This window comes from Electrona antarctica (genome assembly GCF_951216825.1).
Source record: "Electrona antarctica genome assembly, chromosome: 7".
Taxonomy (NCBI): domain Eukaryota; kingdom Metazoa; phylum Chordata; class Actinopteri; order Myctophiformes; family Myctophidae; genus Electrona; species Electrona antarctica.
In genome coordinates, this window is record NC_136812.1 from 53150726 (window position 1) to 53172788 (window position 22063).

The window sequence follows — 22063 nt, forward strand, 5'->3', positions numbered from 1 at the left end:
ATGAACCTGCTGGCTGCTGCGGCGGCTGCTGCTGCTGTCGCTGTCGCTCAAGGATCAACCTGCTGCTGTTGCTGCTGCGGCGACGGCTGCTGCTGCTGCTGCCGCTGCTGTCGCTGTCGCTCAAGGATCAACCTGCTGCTGCGGCGACGGCTGCTGCTGCTGTCGCTCAAGGATCAACCTGCTGCTGCTGGCTGCTGCGGCGACGGCTGCTGCTGCTGCTGTCGCTGCTGTCGCTGTCGCTGAATTCTGAGTTATACTCAGAATTATATTCTGAGTTATACTTATTTGTGCACTGGTGTGATGCATCAAAAATAGCAGATGTACAAACGCACAATGCCTTGTGATGTGACACATTGTTAGTTTGTAGATCAGCTATTTTGGAGAGCAACACAATACGCAACCAAATATAAATCGGGAATAAAGGTGTACCGGAAGTGATGAACACATGCACACTGAAGGGGCTGAATTACCATAGTGTCACTATAAATCATTATAAAAAGAATAAAAGACAGCCTAAGAAGCAAAGCACACTATTTTGCACCCTAAATAATAATAATGATAATAATAATTATGAACAATAAATACAGTATCACCGTAGTCCATGTCTTCGCTGCTCGAATCCTACAAAATAAAGTAACCAGTATGATTAAGCAACCTGCTAAAACATAACAGACCTGTAAGGGTCCACTTTGAGAACCACTAATGTATAGGAGATACCTCACAGACCAAATATCATGGTTGCTGTCGCAACCTGCTGGCTGCTGCTGTTGCTTCTGCTGGCTGCTGCGGCAGCTGCTGCTGCTGTCGCTCAAGGATCAACCTGCTGCTGCTGGCTGCTGCGGCGACGGCTGCTGCTGCTGCTGCTGTCGCTCAAGGATCAACCTGCTGCTGCTGGCTGCTGCGGCGACGGCTGCTGCTGCTGCTGTCGCTGCTTTCGCTGTCGGTCAAGGATCCAACCTGCTGGCTGCTGCTGTTGCTTCTGCTGCGGCAGCTGCTGCTGCTGTTGCTCAAGGATCAACCTGCTGCTGTTGCTGCTGCGGCAACGGCTGCTGCTGTCGCTGTCGCTCAAGGATCAACCTGCTGGCTGCTGCTGTTGCTTCTGCTGGCTGCTGTGGCGGCTGCTGCGGCTGCTGCTGCTGTCGCTCAAGGATCAACCTGCTGGCTGCTGCTGTTGCTGCGGCGGCTGCTGCTGCTGTCGCTGCTGCTGCTGTTGCTTCTGCGGCGGCGGCTGCGGTATTGTCACCGGGGAATCGACAGGGTTTGCCCTTGGTGTTGTTTGGGCTTGGGTGGAGGGTGGCTGTTGGGAGATGGGTGCTTCCCATAGTTCGCTAGGGGGCGTGGGGCTCCAGAAGGAGGGGGGGATCCTATTCTTGATACGGGTTGTGGTGTCAGTCAACAGGCCATCTTTGATGGTTTTGTTCGCCTCACGGCAGGCCCTGGTCCAGGATTGTTCCGGATCGCTGCATGGTGAGTTTGGCAATAGGTCTAAGAGTGTGTCCATTTTCTTTGCATAATGCTTTTCTAATATGGAATAGCATTGTGCCATCCAGTTCTGGGCGGCCTCAGTGAGCATTTGGCAGGTAGTGGGACTGGCCTCGGAGGGGGTGAAGCATTTTTTAAGTTCTGCAATTTTGAAGGAATAGCCCTCTGGGAGGAGATTGTGTTGCGTCACACAGGTGACTTCCTGTAAGTGGTAACCTGCTTTGAGAAGGGAAATCAATGTTATTAAAATCGGATCTAAACGGGCCTGATGTGGAAGAGCGCCGTCTAATGGATTTTCAAAAAACATAAACGACGGAGATTTCATAAATTTCCGTCTGGGGCACCCGGCGTTACTATTTTACAGGACGGAGATCTCCGTCCTGGGCTTTCAAGGTAAGGAGGTGGATGATCTGGCCATAGCCTCCTTCTGCACACCATTTGCATCCACTGGAGACATTAATCCTCACAGTAGCACGATCCAAATTAGCTCCGAGAGCCCCAGCCCTACGCGGTTCATAATACCGCCGGACTAACGCTCCTTCAGGCGATAGCTCAGGAGTGTACATTTCCCCAACGTCTTTACACTCCGCTGACACTTAAACGAGCCAAATCTGCTTTGTGACATTTTTTTGACAGACGACCTCTTAAGTTTATTTTTTAGATACTTAGATAGCGTGTCAGCATCCTACTCTGGTGCGACTCTAGACGCAAACACACTCACAAGTTTAGTCTGCACCGTTGTTATAGTACTCACAGCACTGGTGCCGACAATGGGAACAGCACCCGGCCTCCTGGCCCGTCCAGTATTGTTGTCAGCGGCTCGTGATCCCTTCTGAGCAGTGGCAATCCCCGACCGCTGCTGGGGCCGGCCTTTTTTTTACCACTTTACTCCAACGTGGGGAAAATGAATGCCGGATAATTCCGGTCCAGTTGGGCCCGTCTCGATACCAGAGAAAGTCGCCACGGCCCCGTCTCGATTACGTGGTGGAGATGTTCTCTCCAGCACTTAGCCTCAAACTCGGCGTAGGCGCCAGGTGTGGTCAAAACAGCCGATCGAGCAGCCCCAGGCTTCATGTTGCACAGGAGTAGGTTTATTATACAAGAAGTGTAAAACTGAAACACAAAATACAGAAACAGAAGGCACAATTAATACAGGGAATACAAACAACATTGCTAATGTCACACAATTGTGAACTAACAGGCAACAACAAAGTATCTCCTGTACACATGAGGAAAGGAAAACATGGGAGAAGTACTTAACACTCCCAACGCGGATCGCGTATCAATACGTTATCAATTAATCAAACGTCGGGTGCGGATCACGTATCAATACGTTTCAATCACTTTTTTATAGCATACTTTCATTCATCTTTTTACCCACCCGGACAATGAAGAACCATCGCCCTATCATTGCTGCTTAGTCCCGCTCACGTGATCAGAAAAAAAAACCAAAAAAAAAAAAACCCCTCCCCTCCTGAAAACAGGAGGGCGGACCGCTTTACGTGTATAAACCAGTGTAGAATGGCTGCGCCCATGCCGATGTAGCCCGTGTATGAAAAGAATCAAATTTCACCTAACCTCGCCTCACCAGGCTTTCCTCCACCTATTGGCTTTTATACTCGATTCCCCCCTCCCCTCCTGTTTCTCCCGCAGGAGGAGAGGTCTACCGTTGGTGGATCACGTATCGCCATGCAGAGCCGTCATAATCGGAGATCGCTCAGACGTGTGATTGTAACGCTTTTTTATTCATTATAATTGTAGTGATAAGACCGCAATGAACGCGTCGGGGACGTAATCGACCCGGGTGTAATGTATAACGAACTTTTCCGCGACCTAAACCGTGGTGTTGTCATCTGTGGAAGTCATTTTTTCCTTCTCGTCGACATCACAGCCGGGTGACGCTTTTTTTCCCCTCCATCGCCCCCAAGCTGCATGCCCATAGCCTGGCTTGGCCAGCCTCATAGCGGGGATTCACTGAAGATTCTTCCCCGGAGGAAACATCAGTGAACCCTCGCTATGAGTCTGGCCGTGCCAGGCTAGCATGCCCAGGCATGTTCCCCTACACTAGCTTGAAAAACAAAATCAGCTGATGACAACGCGTCTCACCGTGTTATACTATAGTTCTGAACCGAACGGTGGAATGGGACTTTTTATAGCCGTACGGATCAAGACTTTTGCTGCCCAATGTGCCCATGACCCCCCCCCAATGTTACTGCGATCAAAACAATGAAAGCAGTGAGATAGATTAGGCGAGGCGGCAATCATCATCAAAAAGAAAGCATAGTTATGAAGGTTTATAGTCAGACATTGACAGGCAGATATAACAATAAACACAATAAATATGCTATACATCCTATACATCGAATGAAAGCCCTGAATGTGTACTTTTACGAGGAAAAGAGTAAACATTGATCCCATGTACAGTTTGTCATATACTGGGTGGATGCACATTGCGCCCACCAGATATAACTGCAGAGAAGACATGGACCCGAACTCAATATTCACAAAATAAGGCCTATAGCGACATATAAATACTATATACCGTATGAAACAGAAGACTCTCTGCTTTCATAAGGAAAAAAATTGTACTGTAATAATAAAAAAAATCACACCCCTGTGAAGTGAGCAGTGCAACTCTACTTCTCTACTTATTCACTACAGCTCGCTATATACGGACTGAGGCAGAAAGTCATGTAAACCTTTTATTTACAGTTTGGTCTGTAAACTTCTACTGTAATAATAAAAATCACACCCCTGTGAAGTGAGCGTTGCAACTGTTCTGTACTTATTCACTACAGCTCGCTATATACGGACTGAGACAAAGTCATGTAAACCTTTTATTTACAGTTTGGTCTGTAAACTTCTACTGTAATAATAAAAATCACACCCCTGTGAAGTGAGCGGTGCAACTGTTCTCTACAGTTGCACCGCGCAACTATAAAGAACAGTTGCACCGCTCACTTCACAGGGGTGTGATTTTTATTATTACAGTAGAAGTTTACAGACCAAACTGTAAATAAAAGGTTTACATGACTTTCTGTCTCAGTCCGTATATAGCGAGCTGTAGTGAATAAGTACAGAACAGTTGCAACGCTCACTTCACAGGGGTGTGATTTTTATTATTACAGTAGAAGTTTACAGACCAAACTGTAAATAAAAGGTTTACATGACTTTCTGCCTCAGTCCGTATATAGCGAGCTGTAGTGAATAAGTAGAGAAGTAGAGTTGCACTGCTCACTTCACAGGGGTGTGATTTTTTTATTATTACAGTACAATTTTTTTCCTTATGAAAGCAGAGAGTCTTCTGTTTCATACGGTATATAGTATTTATATGTCGCTATAGGCCTTATTTTGTGAATATTGAGGAGTTCACGTCCATGTCTTCTCTGAAGTTATCTGGTGGGCACAAGCTGCATTCAATAACCAATTACTGTCTAACTGTAGATGGGATCAATGTTTACTGTTTTCCTCGTAAAAGTACACATTCAGGGCTTTCATTCGGTGTATAGGATGTATAGGATATTTATTGGGTTCAATTTTATATCTGCCTGTCAATGTCTCTGACTTTAAACCATCCATAACTCTGCTCGCTGTTCAAGATAACCACTTCCAGGCAAATGCAGGTGTTGCAAAAAGGTCAATATCTCCAGAATGGAACATGGTAAAATCAAAATGTATTTTTTTAATTGAAGTGGACAAGTTCAGCTTTCTTTTGATGTAGGCGTGTGATTCTCGCTATAAGAGAACATTTTACTGTGGGCCCCCGAACAAGGCCTTTGTGCAATGTTAAATGGCAGCAACATCCAAATAGGCCTGTTGAGATCTTCCAGCAATCAAAGTGTTAACTAGAAAAGTAGTTATATTGTTATATTGTAGTAGATGAACATCCACATGGCCTCAAAGCCGAAACTACCACCACTGCAGACTGCAATGCCATACATCAAAACATAACGCAAGAGTAGAAAATATCTCACAATATGTACCAATATGCATTGTCACAATGTTATATAATATGCCCACTTACATATTTTGCCACTCAAAGGGTTTGAAACCGACTGATGGCTTTGGATCATTCAACAGACTCAGCAATGATCTGTCTTGGAGTTGACACAGTGAAAAAGGAAGTCTATGTCACTTACTGTAACATTAGAGGCCAAGCAACAGAAGTAGAAAGACAACAAAAACAGCGCCCCATGGAGACAGGGAGGAACTAACTAAGGAAAAATTGAACAACTATGCCCCCAAGTGGCAGAAAGTAAATTATGGAAAATGTTCCATCACAATACTCGCGGTGTGTGGAAAGTTACAAAAATTGCAGCTGCTCGTTGTGCCCAGAGCCATAGATTAAGACACGTGTTACAATCATTGAGGGGGGCAGAAAACCTGGTTTGCCAAAAATATAAATAAAAAATATAAATAAAAATAAGCATTCAATGAACAAGCAGCAATATGGTCTAGAGACTGCATAACACCAATATTAGTGTTGCCAAAGGGTTGCCAAAGGATTTGTCTGTTCACAAAATTAGTACCAGGTTTTCAAAAGGTGGCATATCGTTTTCCTGTTCATTTACCATAGCTTTGTTTTATTGGCTCAGCAGTATGTTTGCACCAGAAACACAATTCAAACCTGCAGCTGGCCCATCAGACAAAGCTATGGGAAATAAACTAGAACACCTTCTGAAATCCTTGTTTTATTTTTAGGAACAGAGACGATGCAAGATTACAGCTTTAAAGTAGACCAAATCCACTGTCCACTGACTTAAGGCACATCATCATGTCTTCCTTGCACCTCTCAAAGCTTCTGTAGTTCCCCGGCCGGAAGCCGCAGTAACTCAAAACATGTGAAAGATTTTGGGAGAGGTGCGCTGGTAACCTCGACCGTCAGCACAGTGTGAGGCACCTCCCAACCGATCCAGAATTTCATCAGGTCCCTCAAGTCTTCTGGAGAAGCTGGATAGCACAAGATAATATAACAGTCAAATTCTAAGGACATTATACATTAAGTTAGCTACTCACGCATGAATGTAGGTGTTATACCTACCAGAGCTACTCATTTAGAGTGTGTGTGTAAGTGCATTTCCGTAATTGTTATGACCCAGAAATTATCAAACATTTTCCATATCAGAAGAGATTGTATCATATTGGTGACATAACTTACTGCATGCATGAGGAGGTTTTGAAAGAGCCACAGTCGGTTGCTTGGTGTTGGTCCTTGGAAGTCCCAGGCCAGGCACAGATTCAGAACTTGTGTTCTCTCATCTTTTGTAAGACTGTAAGACTAGGTCATCCATGCAGGAACGAACGGCCGATCATTCGTCCCGCCATGGTCCAAAGCTCACTGTCTGCAAGCATTGCGTAGGCCGAAGGGACAAGGTGATCTGGTGTGGGGGGGGGATGTGTTATGACAAGAATTCTAAATGTACATCAAAGTAAGGATTTAGAAGGGATTTTTAGAATCGGCCTTAGGTCTAAATTGTCAAATTAACAAACAAGTTAGCAGTACTAACCGTGGCTAAGCTGGAATCCATTTTTCAGTTTCTTCATCACCAGTGAGAATATGTGTCTGTTCACCCCTACTCCAACAGCAATGTCACCTACAAATGTACAAACAAAGGTCAGGTGGTGTAAGTAATAAACTGCACTACAGATTGAAACACTATTGACTTTGTCAGTCGGAAAGGTGCAGTCGTCATCTTGGTACCCCCACACACGGCAGCCCGGCAGTTGCATCCAGGTCAGCTCAGGCCAATTCCACAACAACATTGTCGCCGTTCAACAGGCCAATCCGCACCATATGGCGCTTGTTTATTCGGGTGCCTGGATTTATTGTGTCTGTGATCACGAAATGTAATCATTGCCGAAGTCCTTTGTCAATTGAAGCCTAATTTTGCTACTAACGCTTACCGCCATTGCCGAAGACCTTTGTCAATTGCGCTTTTATAGTGCATTCGATGGATCGAGCCATTATGCTACTTACGTTAGCCGGTTAGCTAGCAATGTTGTTAGCACAGCACTGGATCGTTCATCTTAGATCGCTGTCGCGATATAATAATCCATTCTATCCGTTTCTTTCAATCGCCTGTATCTCCTATTCCTTGTCCCAGATGGCATTTTGGTCAAAACAGCGTTTCTTTGACTGCACAGAGCCGGCGATGTGGAGCTCTCCAGTGCACCCGCATAGATCGATCATGTAAACAAAGGCTGTCTCGGCTCCGTCGAGCTTGCTGGGATAATCCACTTCCGGTCGACTGAAAATGTGGCTTTTCAAAATAAGAGCTTGACTGGAAAAAATGCTGGCGTGAATTAGGTCCTAATTTTTCAATAAATGATAGCGCTAAATGGGTTAAAATATGTCTTCTAAATCATGACAATTTTCTGAAAAACCTCATGTTTCCATATCAGTGGTTCTGAATATCTCATGTCAAGGAACCCAAAAACTATATGTAATATACTCGGTGCCGTGCTATGAGCTTGTAGATCTGCTATTTTTCAATAGCTAAAGTATAACATAATGCTTAAAATACCAAAAGGGGTTCCCGTCCTGGATGGGCTAAAGAAAAATGTACGTTTATAAACGTAGATGGCAACATAAGAATTAAGTTGTATAAGAATACAAGTTATAAAAGTAACAGGTTGTGTAACATTTGTGCTGGTGCCCCCGCATCCAGTCTAAAATCAGTATACTATAAGAATAAGAGATGTCATCCATATCAGTTAGAAGACCAAATGACAATGAATTTCAGATTACTGGGCACGGGGGTTCAGATCAAGATATGGAATAAATTCTGTACTGGGCATATATGGTATTGCTGGGCACGGGGGGTCAGATCAAGATATGGAATACATTCTGTACTGGTCATATATGGAGCGTGTCTTGAGTGTACAGGTTTTGTTTTTTTTTATCCCACAATTTTGTAACCCATTTTTCACCCCTGTGTCAATTATCTAATGTGATCCTGGGCTCTACACACCCTCCGCCAACCTAGTCCCCATATATGGGGGACATGGGGAGAGCAACGAACTTGAACTCATGCTTCCTTCATGCCTGAGTGTCCAAGATGCTCCTTTACACCTGACAGGGGGGAGTTTCCCTGGTTGGACATAGCGCGGAAGGAACACGTTATTCCAACCAGTTCCTTTCCCCTCCATCAGGTGCCCCGGCTGGCCAGGGGGAGGTAGTTTAGAGTCCAGGATTACTGCATGTTTTTTGTGAGGGTACCTACCCTAGGGGACACGGGGAGAAACATGCAAACTGAGTGTACAGGGTTTCATTAGGTCAGATCAACATATGGAATAACAGGTCAGCTCCAGGAGATCTAATGGTGGCAGCGGGGGCAATGTATTGAGTGTACACTAATAACTTTGCGGCGGGCCTGTCTAGAGTTTGAATGGACAGGTATCAGTCAAAAGGGAGACATTGAGCTCCAGTTTTGAAGCTCCATATATGCAGATCTAGGTGATGATCCAGTCTTCTCCATGTATGGCTATCCAGGGTATGATGAGGTCAGTGTTGTGATCTTCATATATGGAGACGGCCATATATGGATCGTGTCACAAGGCATGATGGACTGATTGCCATATATGGTGGCGTGATGTGTCACAAGGCGTGAGGGACTTACGGCCATATATGATGGTGTGATGTTACGAGGCGTGATGGATCATATGGAGGCGTGACTGACGGAGCGACGGAATGGTTTTTCGGGTATGCATAGTAATCTGTGACCTACGGTCACAATCAGTGAACTTGAGCTAGAGTTTTGTACCACTTCCAACAGCATCCAGACTGCAGTAATATCCATGTGTCTCTTGCAAGCTGTTGAGATACAATTTCAGTGGATATCTTGCCTTGCTGTTTGGGTTTTTCACTGAAAGTGTTGGAGGGTTCAAATTATTCCCTGCTTTTGTGGCGGGGTGGTATTGATTAAGGTAGCCAACTATGCCACCTGGGGAATTGCACCCCAGGAGATACTTTACTAAGAATACTGAACACCCGGAGCACGTAATGACTCCCCAACGCAGATTCAGTAACAAGAGAGGCGAGGCAGAAACGTGTGTAACCAATATACAAAATACTTTATTAAAGATTTGGTCAGCAATATATATAATTAATTAAAACATGGCATCAAGCAAGAAGACATTTCATTTATCAATATGACTGTGCAACAATAGCAATATCCAACAGGGTTAAAGTGCAAGTGACTATAAAGTGCCTAGAGCTAGGGATATCACACCACTACAAGCCAGTACTGGGGGGAGGAGGGGAGCTGGGCAGGCTCACCTGTCCAGGGTGGTGGCAATACAACAAAACACAACACAGCAACTCAAAATAAACCACAAAGGAAAAGTAAACTAAGGGAAAAGGGCATTACCACCACCACTGGACGGCCGTCAACTGCTCCAGCGTAGCTTATCCCCAGCACCGGACCTATAAGGAGGATAAATATATATCAGCACTTCACAGTGGGAGGTATTCTACAAGGACAGTATTCTCTTCAGCCTGTCGTATCTAAATCACAATGGTATATATAGTATAAGATATAAATATAAGTGCATATATATGATATAACAATATACTTATATCTATATAAGCCCAGACACTGCGGGAATATATATGATATAACAATATACTTATATCTATATAAGCCCAGACACTGCGGGAATACAATATAATAGAGGAATTTAATCAAACAAGGGTTACAATGAACCAGACTCAGGCGAGCAGTAATCCAACCACGGGGACATTCGTGGCTGTGTGATTGCTCTCAAACTCGGTGGCACCTGAGTGTGTGGAATGGTAAATATCAGCAAAGCAGCAGTTGTAGTGCTGGCCCTGAAACACAAACGGCCGTATTAAGATACTACTTAACTACTATAGTTCACTGAGGCAAGAACAGAGAGGCGCACAATGGGACTCACCAGCTGTAATGAGGCCAACGCGTACTGACGTTGTGCTTCACCGTAGCGGTAGCCAGGTAGATAAGAGGAACTGTAAACAACAAAAGCCTGTTTATATTCCCCTGGCATCAACGACACCAAATTAATATATATAGAGAAGGAGAACCACCAATAACGTACCGGGGTGGCGTTGTGCCAGTTCACCACACAGAACTCCAGAAGGAGATATTCACTGTGTAGCCCCGAGGCTAGAAACAAAACAAGCGGTCAACATCACGTTCAAACTGTTAAAGATAGAGTGCCACAATTTGTGTCTATGAGGTGACAGTACTTCATTAGACACCCTGGAGTCGTTTTTATGTGCAATTGTGTAATAACTTTGTATTTAGGATTTCTTCCTGGAGGCTGAACCCTTGACAGTCAAACGGGCCAATGAAATAAACACGGATAGTGTGACGTATAAATATTGCGGAGCTGGCCACATACACATGTGCATTTGAACATGGCGGTAGCAGGGTGCTCTGTACCAAACTGTGTGACAGCTGTCAAAAAGTCATTTCACACATTACCATCTGACAGCAGGCGTGATCAATGGCTTAATTTTATTTATAAAGACAGGGTGATTCCCTCAACAATCTCTTCCAGACTTCGCGTATGTAGTTCACATTTCACTAATGACTGCTTCACCAACTTACAAGAGAATATGGGATTTGCTAAAAAGAAATTGCTGAAGCCAGGTGCTGTCCCAACGATTTATCCTGGGGATCCAGAAAGCAGCAGCACCTCTGGAGTATTACCAGTAAGTTAAACTTCTCAGGCCAAATAAAATTGAATTGTGAACATGTTTCGGTTTGTGACACCTCCCACTCTTTTGTTGCGAGATTTAGTTTCTCTTCTCTATAAGATCACTTCTGAACATCGTATCGAAACTGTAATGGTAGTCGCGGTAACCTACAGTTTTCTGTTGTTACTATGGAGTGAATACATGAATTAATGCGTTGAAGAACACTTCAAACCTGTAGCATCTGTCAAACATTACATGGTGCTACAGCTTGGACAATAATAGTCCTCCTCTGTGTCTGGGTTTCCAGCACATGCCCTGTGGAACCACATGTCACAGACTTAGCATTGAACCTGAAAGAAGAACAATTTCAATGTAAATACATTTTCATAAAAGTTGTATAAATGTAACGCATACGTTTCCATGAAAGACAACATTCAAAGTCCTCATACCCAGATGTCAACTGCCTCTCGGTCCATCTCCCCACAACTGCGACACAGCTCTGACATGTCATCTATTGAAGATATGTCTATTTAATACAGTACATTTAATTGTTTGGTTATGTTGATACAAAGTGACATTGCAGCCTACCAGAGCTGTTCACCAGATGAGTGGCGATGTGTTGCCTCATTCTGTTGACCCCCTCCGGGTCAACAGAAAAATGGAGATCAGTTGTCTGGCACTGAAGAATCAGCTCAGAAGCCTTGAACAAAGAATTGATTATTTCAGTGCACTTTACATTTACAGGTGAACATACCTACATAATAAGGTTACTTTTTTATATATGTTTACTATTATAGGGTTCATATAAGGTTCATGAGAATACACTGATCTCACACTGAAAGGTAGAGCGTCTGCTAAATGCCTAATTTGGAGTTGGAATCATCTTACTTTGCAGACTAACACCCCACATGAAGAGGAGTCCAACTGGCGTGGGTGATGGGGAGTGACGCATGTCCATCGAGAGATGTTTAATTTTCTCTGCCTCATGAAGGCTCTAAAAGCATGAGGAGAAATCATTAAGTGTTGATCTACTTTTCACAATGATTTGTGGCGCAACTAAATCCATCCATACTTAATGGACAGTACCTATAAGCAAACTATTCATAGCACTTGAAATTGCATCACATACATCCGTAATGTTGGATTGGCGTACCTGGTGGAATTTTCACATTGTTTCAGCTGCTGCTGTGTGGCTCCAAAGGGGTCAAAGAATATGACCGCATGGGTCTTTGGATACATCACCTTGAAGAACAAATATGATTAAGATTGTGTCATGTAGCCTACATGTAGCCTCAAGTGATGGTAAATATAATGCTGGGTATTTGGACAAAATAGGCTACATACAACAAGAGTCCAATGACTGTTTTTACAGACAGCTCCAATCAAGGAGTGGAACTCCGTCACGTCCACCTGCATGCATATAATCATTCCATTTGTTAAGATGGACTAAGCATTATTCGTTTGTAATCATTAAGCATAACGATGGTCCTTCTTACCTTTTTCAGTGTTTTACACTTTCCCTCCAATATTGAGGTCATTGTAAATTAATCCACCATTAATGTGTTGGTGGGGGCCTTCTCTGTCAGTGTCCAGATGTAGGCATTTATGACCTGCAGTGCACATACAAAAATTACTTGGGGCAACTTCAATCATTCATTATACTGTATTTCACCGAGGCAACAGCTGAGGCCCTTTAATGAAAAAGAAGAAAGTTATACCTCACTCTCCAACCACCGGTTTGGCATTAATCATTTTATGTCCATAGTGAGTAATTTGTATGGTCCAATTTTGGACCACAGAATTTCCCCATGTCCCCTGCAGATGTCATCAATGACTGGAAATAAATATAGTTTTAGTCATTTGTACATAGTACAATCTAACAGCAGAATAGTGAATATCACATACTGGAAAGTAAATACCATTGGTCTGGATGGGGTCATCAGAGGGTGGACTAGCCCTGGCTGGAGGCTCAGTTGGGTTGAGGGTCGGCGGAAGGAGGTGGTGTGGTGAGGAGACTGGTGAGGGAGAAGGGGGGGCAGGGGAAGGGGACTCTGCAGGAATGAAAGGTGGAGGTGGACGGGTAGAAGAGGAACACAAAGCCAGATGAGAAGGGCAACCAAGCTTCTGCAACTTGGCTGGAATCCTTTCCTCTGGCTCAATGTAACGTGTTATCTGGTCAAAATTGGCAACTCGGGTGCCCAGTTTGTGGACCAGAATGACACTCTTCTCTTCAATTGACTCTATTTGCATAGGACCCAGCATGTCACTCTCCATGGTAAATGGTAAATGGTGCATTTATATAGCGCCTTTATCCAAGGCGCTTTACATATATTGTGCATTACATTCACCCATTCACACACATTCATACACCGATGGCGACGGAAGCCATGCAAGGTACCAGCCAGCACATCGGGAGCAATTTGGGGTTCAGTGTCTTGCCCATGGACACTTCAACATGTAGACAGGAGGAGCCGGGATTCGAACCGCCGACCCACGGATCATCGGACGACCTGCTCTACCCCCTGAGCCACAGTCGCCGACTGTGGTGTGTGTGTGTGTGTGTGTGTGTGTGTGTGTGTGTGTGTGTGTGTGTGTGTGTGTGTGTGTGTGTGTGTGTGTGTGTGTGTGTGTGTGTGTGTGTGTGTGTGTGTGTGTGTGTGTGTGTGTGTGTGCGCTTGCCAAAACATAAGCTTACATGGTGCACAGTGCACACAATGTGTGTACTTAACTCTGTCATTGGATGGTATTTGTCAAAATACACAGATGCTGTCGCCCCAAACCTGGGCACGGTCCGCTGGGAATGCTCTGTCATTGGATGGTATTTGTAGTAGTCATGTTCCATTCTGTCAACATACACATGTGCTGTCGCCCTAAAACTGGGCACGGTCCCCTGGGAAAGCTTCAGAAGATGTCTGATCCATGTTTGAACCGTTTGAACCATGGATGCCATAGTCTCTCAAGACAGACTGTTGCCTGCGTCAACTAGTCTGTCGGCAAGCAGTAGGTACAATACTTCCCTCCCTTGCGCCCCTCCTGAACCATATTTTTTAGCAGGACAAAGTCCCCAACCCTAAAATGGTCATCCACACCGTGCAGAAGTTTCCGCTTACGGATTTTATCCTGGGACTTCTGCACGTTGTGGATGACCATTTTGTATACCTCCCCCTGATCCTTCAGTCCTTCGCTCATGACCTCCTTCTCTGCCAATCGCTCTACCTTCTCAGGTGTTATCTACAAGTACAGAAATGCAAGTGTTAAATCTAATTTATTAAGTTAGGCAAATGATGACCACCACCTCTAATCACCTGTAAGAATTAGAGCCTCTAACCTCATATGTGTCGGCCTCCCTCCCAAACATTAGTTTGTAAGGGCTAAACTGTGTGGTAAGTTGTTTTTTAGTTTGCAAGCCGAACATGCATGGCTTGAGTTTTTTGTCCCAATTCTGAGGGTACTCATCAGCCAGCTTGTTGAGAGACCTGAAAATGTCATGTCATGGAGAGGACATTTAACATTGCTAATTAACATCTGTGTATTGATATAGCTGCATATTTTAACCAATATAACTTGCCTTTGGATGGTGCCATTAATTTTTTCCACAAGCCCATTGGTCTGGGGGTGGTATGGCGTAGAAAAGCTCCTCTTAATCCCCAGGGATTTGCAGAGCTCTGCGTTGATCTGTAATTTTAATGGGTGTGAAAACAAAGTGAGGAGCAGTCATACGATTAAAAAAATTAAATAAATAAAAAATATATTAAACAAATATATTTTATTGTACAGTAGGCTACTGTACCTTGTTCTTGAATTCAGTACCATTGTCTGTAAGCAGCCTTTGAGGTACACCAAATCTATATACAAAAATCTATATACAAAATCTAATATACACTCAGTGACCTCTGCTTTTTTGCTCTTAATCCATTGAGACCTGGAACGCATCCATGTCACGTTAGCGTTTAACCACATTAACCATTAACCCATTTTGGGCGGGAACCCCTTTTGGTGTTTTAAACATTGTTATAATTTAGCTATTGAAAAATAGCAGATCTACAAGCTCATAGCGCGCCACCGAGTGGCGCGCTATGAACTTGTAGGTCTGCTATTTTTGAAAAATCTTTAAAATGTGCCTCAAATCTTTCCGAAAATTGTCATGATTTAGAAACCTTTTTTTTTTAAATTTCGACGTCAGGCCTGAATGGGTTAAGAGGGTAGGCCTCTGCCCACTTTGTGAAATAGTCCATGATGACACAGACATTAAGATTACCTCCCTCTGTTTTTGTTAATTTTAGCAGGTCCATTCCCACCAACTCAAATGGTTGTTCCACCTGAAAGACATGTTTTCATGAATATGAGATAATATTTTTTGGGTGTATACATGAGCACTTAGTTTAACAAAATATAGCACCTGTATGGGATTGTATTGGCTTTTCTCCTTTAAAGTGGAGACACGCTTTTGGCATTGAGGACACTGTTGTATCTAAAGGAAGAGAGTGTGCACAGAATCATTGTATAAATGAATTTAAGAAAGACAATAGTTCAATAAAGGAAAGCATTGACTGTAAATATGAGTTGACTTTAGTTCCCTACCCATTTTCTAATGTCCTGTTGCATTCCAGGCCAGAAGTACCGAGTGATGATGGCATGGTGGGTTTTTTCAGCACCACAGTGGGCACCCATATCACTGCTGTGAAATTCTTCAAATATATCACTTGCCGCCTTTGCAGATGTTACCACCTTGGCCCAATGTTGCAGCAACCCCTCTGCCCTCCTCCTAAGTACCACAACTCTCCATCTGGGTCAGAGAGTGTAAATCTCATGAGTTGAAGAAAACACATGGGATAAGGCATGGGGGATGATATTGAATTGTACACAATTGCTTACCTATACTTTTATGAGAGTTGGCTCTTCTTTTGAGACAGAATCTCTTCCGTTTATCTGCTCCCTCTGGAAATATTCCATGGACCATAAAGTCCATCAGCTCCTTGATGGAATTGGGCTCCATGGTCTAACGAACCTAAACTAAACTAAACTAAACTAACCCTATCCCTAAACTATTTATATCTATCCCTACTGACTTTATCTATCTATTTCTGTCTGACTATCTATATCTGACTATCTACCTCTAACTCTAGCTAACTATAGGCTACCACAGACAAACAAACAAACACAACTATAGGCTATACTTACTTAAATACTTACTAATACTTACTTACTTACTTATAGGACTATATGCTCTGCTCTGCTATTACCACCAACTTCAATATGCTTTAAACTGCTTCTCAAGATCAAAATCTCCTACTCTACACTTGAGCCCTCACCCCTCAGTACATTCCCTTTTGTATAAACGCACCTACACTGCATTGGCACACCTATGGCCAATCCAGTGGTAACACCTGGATCAGGTGGTCAACATGGTCATGCCAATGCCATGTAGGTCTAATTGACTGGTTAGAAAACACCATTAATCCACAACTGAAGAGGTGTAACTATTGACAGCCTATTCTGCATTTGTCAGACTTTAACACAAGAGTTTGGGTTTATACCAACATCGTTGACTTGTCATTAAGTGATCAGTTGAATTATGCGTACATTATTTGTTTTAAAACAACGGGTCACAAGTTGACATGCACTGCCTGCTAGACAACAGCAGGTGGTGCTGTTTGCTCGACATTTACAAATGAAAAGATTAATACGCTATTCTGTCAGTCTCCACAGAAGAGTTTGTGTTTCATGGTGTGACTATACCAACATCATTGACTTGTTTCTACAGCTATGCATTGATCAGTTCAACGGAGTGCTTATATTTGTTAAAAAAACACAGAGTCACAACATAACTTGGCATGTGGTGACTATGCTGTTCCCAAGTTCACACCTGGACAGACACACATGAGATCAAATAGATCGTGTTCTACAGCAGTTATCAGCGCATTATAGCGTGATGGGTAGAGCATAGCTCCCCAGATTTTTTTGGTTCATTGCAAAGACGGTTCGAATCCCACTTCCCACTTCCCTTTTTTATTTTATTCTATTTTCATTCTAACTGTGTTTTATAAGTGCATGTTGTCACTGTTTCATACAAGTGAGATTCCACAAACAATCGGATGGGTATTTAATGATCTTTATTGAAAAGAATAGGAGAAGATAGCTCCGCCCCTTCCTGAAACACATCTGTGAAAGACGGCTCATGAACGCGCAAAGCCAGCCCTGGAACAAGTTGACACAGACTCCAGTTAAACCGGGACACCGGCTCCAACCCTGTAAACCAGTGCCTCGCAGCATCCTCCTCCAGTAGATTACAGCCTACTACCTGCACATGTGTGTTCTTGAAGAGTCACGAAGGTTTGGCAGGTTATATTATGTCTGGAACAACTTCTATAAAATAGTAAGCGACGTGCAGCTCGATAGAGATTCATTTTACAACCCGATCAAAATCATTGACTATACAGCTGAGTTCTCACCACCTTGGAGGTATTAATTGTAGCTCGTTCAATTTTGCCATAACCTTCATACATTTAGGGAAGACAGTGAAGACACCATATTTTAATCCTATTCTATAATATTGTGTATATTATGCAGTGCATCATCTCTAGGACAAAGATGCATCATGCAGACCTGTGACAAATTGTCCTTTTACAAACATGAACCTGTAGATAATACCTGTGGTATCTCCTGACAACATATGTTCTCCACTTCTGTTCCCATGGCTTGGCAGTGACCACATGAACACCTTTATGGACAAAGGAATGGCATTAGTAGTATCCATTGCCAGAATTGACGAAAGCTAATGGATCCAGCTTTATCAAACATCTATATAATGAGGTTTAACATTGTTAGCTGTTAACATTTCTTACCATTCAGATGGGTCCACATTTCGGCGGTTGTGGTGGACCAGTTGTACTTCATCCTCTTCATCTGAACCAGAATCTGGCTCAAACATATATGGCTGAATCTCACCAATCTGTCCTCCCTCTGCCATTTTGTATTTGTAAACACATGGGCGGAGCCATGGGCAGTCCTTTTGTAAGAAGGGGGAGGGACTAGGACAGGTGGGTGGTCTTAAAGTAGGAGGCGGGGGGCTGGATAAGGTGGGTGGTGCTAAGGTTGAACTCACGCATACTTAATGAACTGGTGGGCGTGTCCACATACAAATGACATTTTAACAAATACTGTACACTTTTTTTGAAAAAATTATACCTCCTTATATAACAATAAGACCTGATGATATTGTTTTAGTGTGGAAAAAAATCATGGCACTCCATCTTTAAGGTGGGCGCTAGAATACACAGCAATGTGGAGAAAAGTACCTTCACAGATGTGTCAGCTAAACGCGCTGTTCTCCAACAGAACAGCCGTTTTAGAATGACCGCCTCTAATGAAGAGGAATATCTCCCAACAGTGGAGAGTGTTCCCAAGCAGAGCGGAGGAGAGACAGACAGCTAATGCACCCGGAAGACGCGCCGCCTTATAAATGCCACCACAAATCAAGCCATTAAGCAGTGGGCCATATGACATGAAAAAAACGAAAATTAAAAAAAATCCAATGGCAGTCTCTCAGTCAAATTTGGACACATATAGACATGTCACATACCCTTCATCTGGGGTAAACACAGTGGGGAGTGGGACTGGGACCGGGAGGGCTCCTCCGGCCCCGCCATGGATGAACTGGACCTCAGCCAGGAGCAGTGTTTCTCCTCTATCACCAGCTTCCGCCTTGATGGCCAACAGCTCTTCCTGGAGAGCATTGGACCTCTCCACGTGGCTGTTGGTCCGCTGCAGCTGGGCTTCGATGCCCTGCAGCAGCACCAGCTTCTTCTCCTCTGCCATAAGGAGCGTCTCACTGCACTTGCAGGTGGGTGCACCTGCAGTGAGTGCCTGCAGTGGACACCTGCTTATGCCACCCCTCATTCGGACAGACCGGACCTGGCCTGCTCTATGATGCCCGAGGGTGAGGGATGGTCGTGTGGACTGCTGGGCTGCTGCAGGGCTGCTGGGTGCGGAGGGTGGTTTGATGGCCTCAGGCATGGCCTGTTGGGTCCCACTCCTGGACGGTTCGTCCTTCGTCCTTACACATCTATGCAAAATAACAATACACAAATTAAATAAAAGGGAATAGTGAACAGTATAGCCTACCATCCAGAGTTCCTGTTTTGTTTTCACATCTCTTTTCCCTCTGGAGCCTCCAAATAGGGCTTGGTGCTCTTGGACCCCCTCCAACAATACTTCCATTTCATCCTGTGTGAAGGATGCTGACTTGGTCCTAGATTTGGGAGCCATGGTATTTTTGTCTTCTCAATTCCTGCTCCAAACCACGCACATGGGTTTTATAGGCCAGGGCCTGATTAGCCGAATTGTGATTTCTACTTGGATACACCTGTTAGTCAGGCTGTCTTCGTCTAATTTAAATATAAAAACTTCAAAATTAAACAAACATGTTTAGACCATATATATATATATATATATTGTTTTTTTAATAAGAGTAAAGAGAGCCTACTGTCAGCTGTCCAGCAGTCCAACTATTATTAAATTAAATTTCAGAATGGTCTGAGGCCTACCATAGCGTGGCACATCTATGCACGGAATGTCTATGTTCACAGTGAAAGGGGGTGTTGAGAAGAACCACACACCCCACTCCCTACACAGATGTCGTTTGAGAAACCCGGCCATTTTATTTTAACAGTAACAGGGTTGACGTAAACAGGGAGACACAACTAAAATATAGCTTTTAACCCAATTTTAAACAAATGAAAAATAAAAACTTTTCAAGAGTCTTGAAAAGACACTTGAGGCATATGTTTTAAGATCATTGACATTTGTTGGGATCAATATCTAGTCAAAGTTGAACAATCATGCAGAGGGACAGGCCATTTATGCATAAATCCAAGGCCATGCTTTAAAAAAAAGTGTTTAAATAACCCTATAAACAACAATAAAACACAAACTTTATTGTTCTTATGTTATGAAAACACATCAAGGAAACTACATTTTGATTTTTATAATGTTGTCTTTTTTTTCTTTTTTTTGCTGTAGGCCTATACAAAACTTTCTCAGACAAAACGACAAACTTAACTGGAAACACAGGGCTGGGAGTCCTGCTCCTCCTTCGTCCGGCTGTCTCAGTGAGGGCCTTCTGTACCACAGGCCGAGGAAGTCCATATCCATCAGTCACTGCGCTGACACTAGCCGGAGGAACGCTCCTTAAGTTCTCTGGAAACACAGGGCTGGGAGTCCTGCTCCTCCTTCGTCCGGCTGTCTCAGTGAGGGCCATCTGAGTGAGCTGCTGATGGAGTAACACATGGTCCTGTTGGAGAGCCTCTTCAGCCCTCACCTGTACCTGCGTCCACCTCGTCATCTGAGTGAGATGCTGCATCGCCTGCTGGAGTGACCCGTCCTGTCCTGGTATCTCCAGGTCCCGCTTCAGCTTGTTCATCTGATATTTCATTCTCATAATGGTAGTCATCCAGGCCTCTTCTGGTGTCTTCATAGAACCTGTCCAGCTTCGTCTCCATCTCCTCAATCTTGTGCTTGGCCTGGGAGGCCGCCATCTGCCCCTCAATTGGTCCACAGGTGGACAACCTGCAGTGTTTATGAGATCCAACTCGTTACTTAGCAGAGTTTTCGAAACAGCAATGTTGTCTTTTTTTAATTCATATTTACAAATTGTTTTGTTCTGAGGGACACAAAATGGCACGTTTTTGTAGAATGACCCACCCCTCTATGTCCCATATGTAGGGGCTGGATAATTAGGAATGTGCAAAAAAAGTCTCCATGGGTTGAGTGATCGATTGAAGAATCAATTATTGTCTGATGCCGTTCTGCCTGCATGTCCATCCACCTCAACTGCGCTAGGCTCGGTGTGTCTCACTTGCATGGGGGCACACATGGTCCATTGGTTCGTCTTGGGGTTGTAACATTCCATCGTGTTTAACGGGATAGTGTTAAGCAAGTTGCTGTTGTTCACAGGACTATAATGCTCTCCACCTACAGATAATAGAGCCCACTAAAAGTCACTATCCTCTTCATTCTTTATGTGCCCAAACTACAGTGAAGTTGAAGTGAGTCCTTTATGGAACTAAGATCAGTGGTTTGGTGGAACTACTGTAAAAAGTACAACTTTGTTCTACTTTTACTTTACTTGAGAATTCCAATTTACATAAAATACTTTTCACCCTTTACTCCACTACAATGATTTGACAAATTGACAGCTTTATTTACTAGTTAGTTTGCAGATTTAGTTTATCAATACAAAATGCACGAGTACCACAGACGAAAAACAGTCTAAGTCCACATTTCAGACTGACCCCTCCACAAAAAGGCCTCGTTGTACCTAAAGGCTTCAGACATTTTCAGCTAACCACTAAGCTATGGTCCTGGTCAATATGAAAAGAAATAAAGAAGGAAAAAAAGGAACATCACACAGATGATCGCAATAGACATTCCACTCAGCTTTGCTGAAGGAAAAGGCTTCTACATTTTTGCTGGAATACACTGTGCCACCAGGGAGGAACATAATACCGGTACCCTCACCGGCACTGGTTGAGGGCGGGAGAAATCCATAACCACAGTAGTGGGTACTGCAGTGGAATACCAAACGACTCGCCCCTTTACCAACTCGCCCCCGCAAAATGTTTTAATGTAGTTAACAGTTAATTTAGGCTTTGGCATCCGACCAGGCTCTTGCAGCAGTCGGCAAACATGGGCAGAGTCATGGTTTCTATTTATAGAAGAAAGAAAACAGAAGAGAAACATATATACAATTACCCGTAGGTACCTCTGAAACCTAGAGATTCTGATTTGACACATCTGTATATTTTGTAAACCACTCCTACAACTGGCTTTGTTAGTTTACGTGTCTGTTCGTACCAAAAAATGAGCATGGTTGCTATGGTCACCCAGTTCACACGGGTGTGA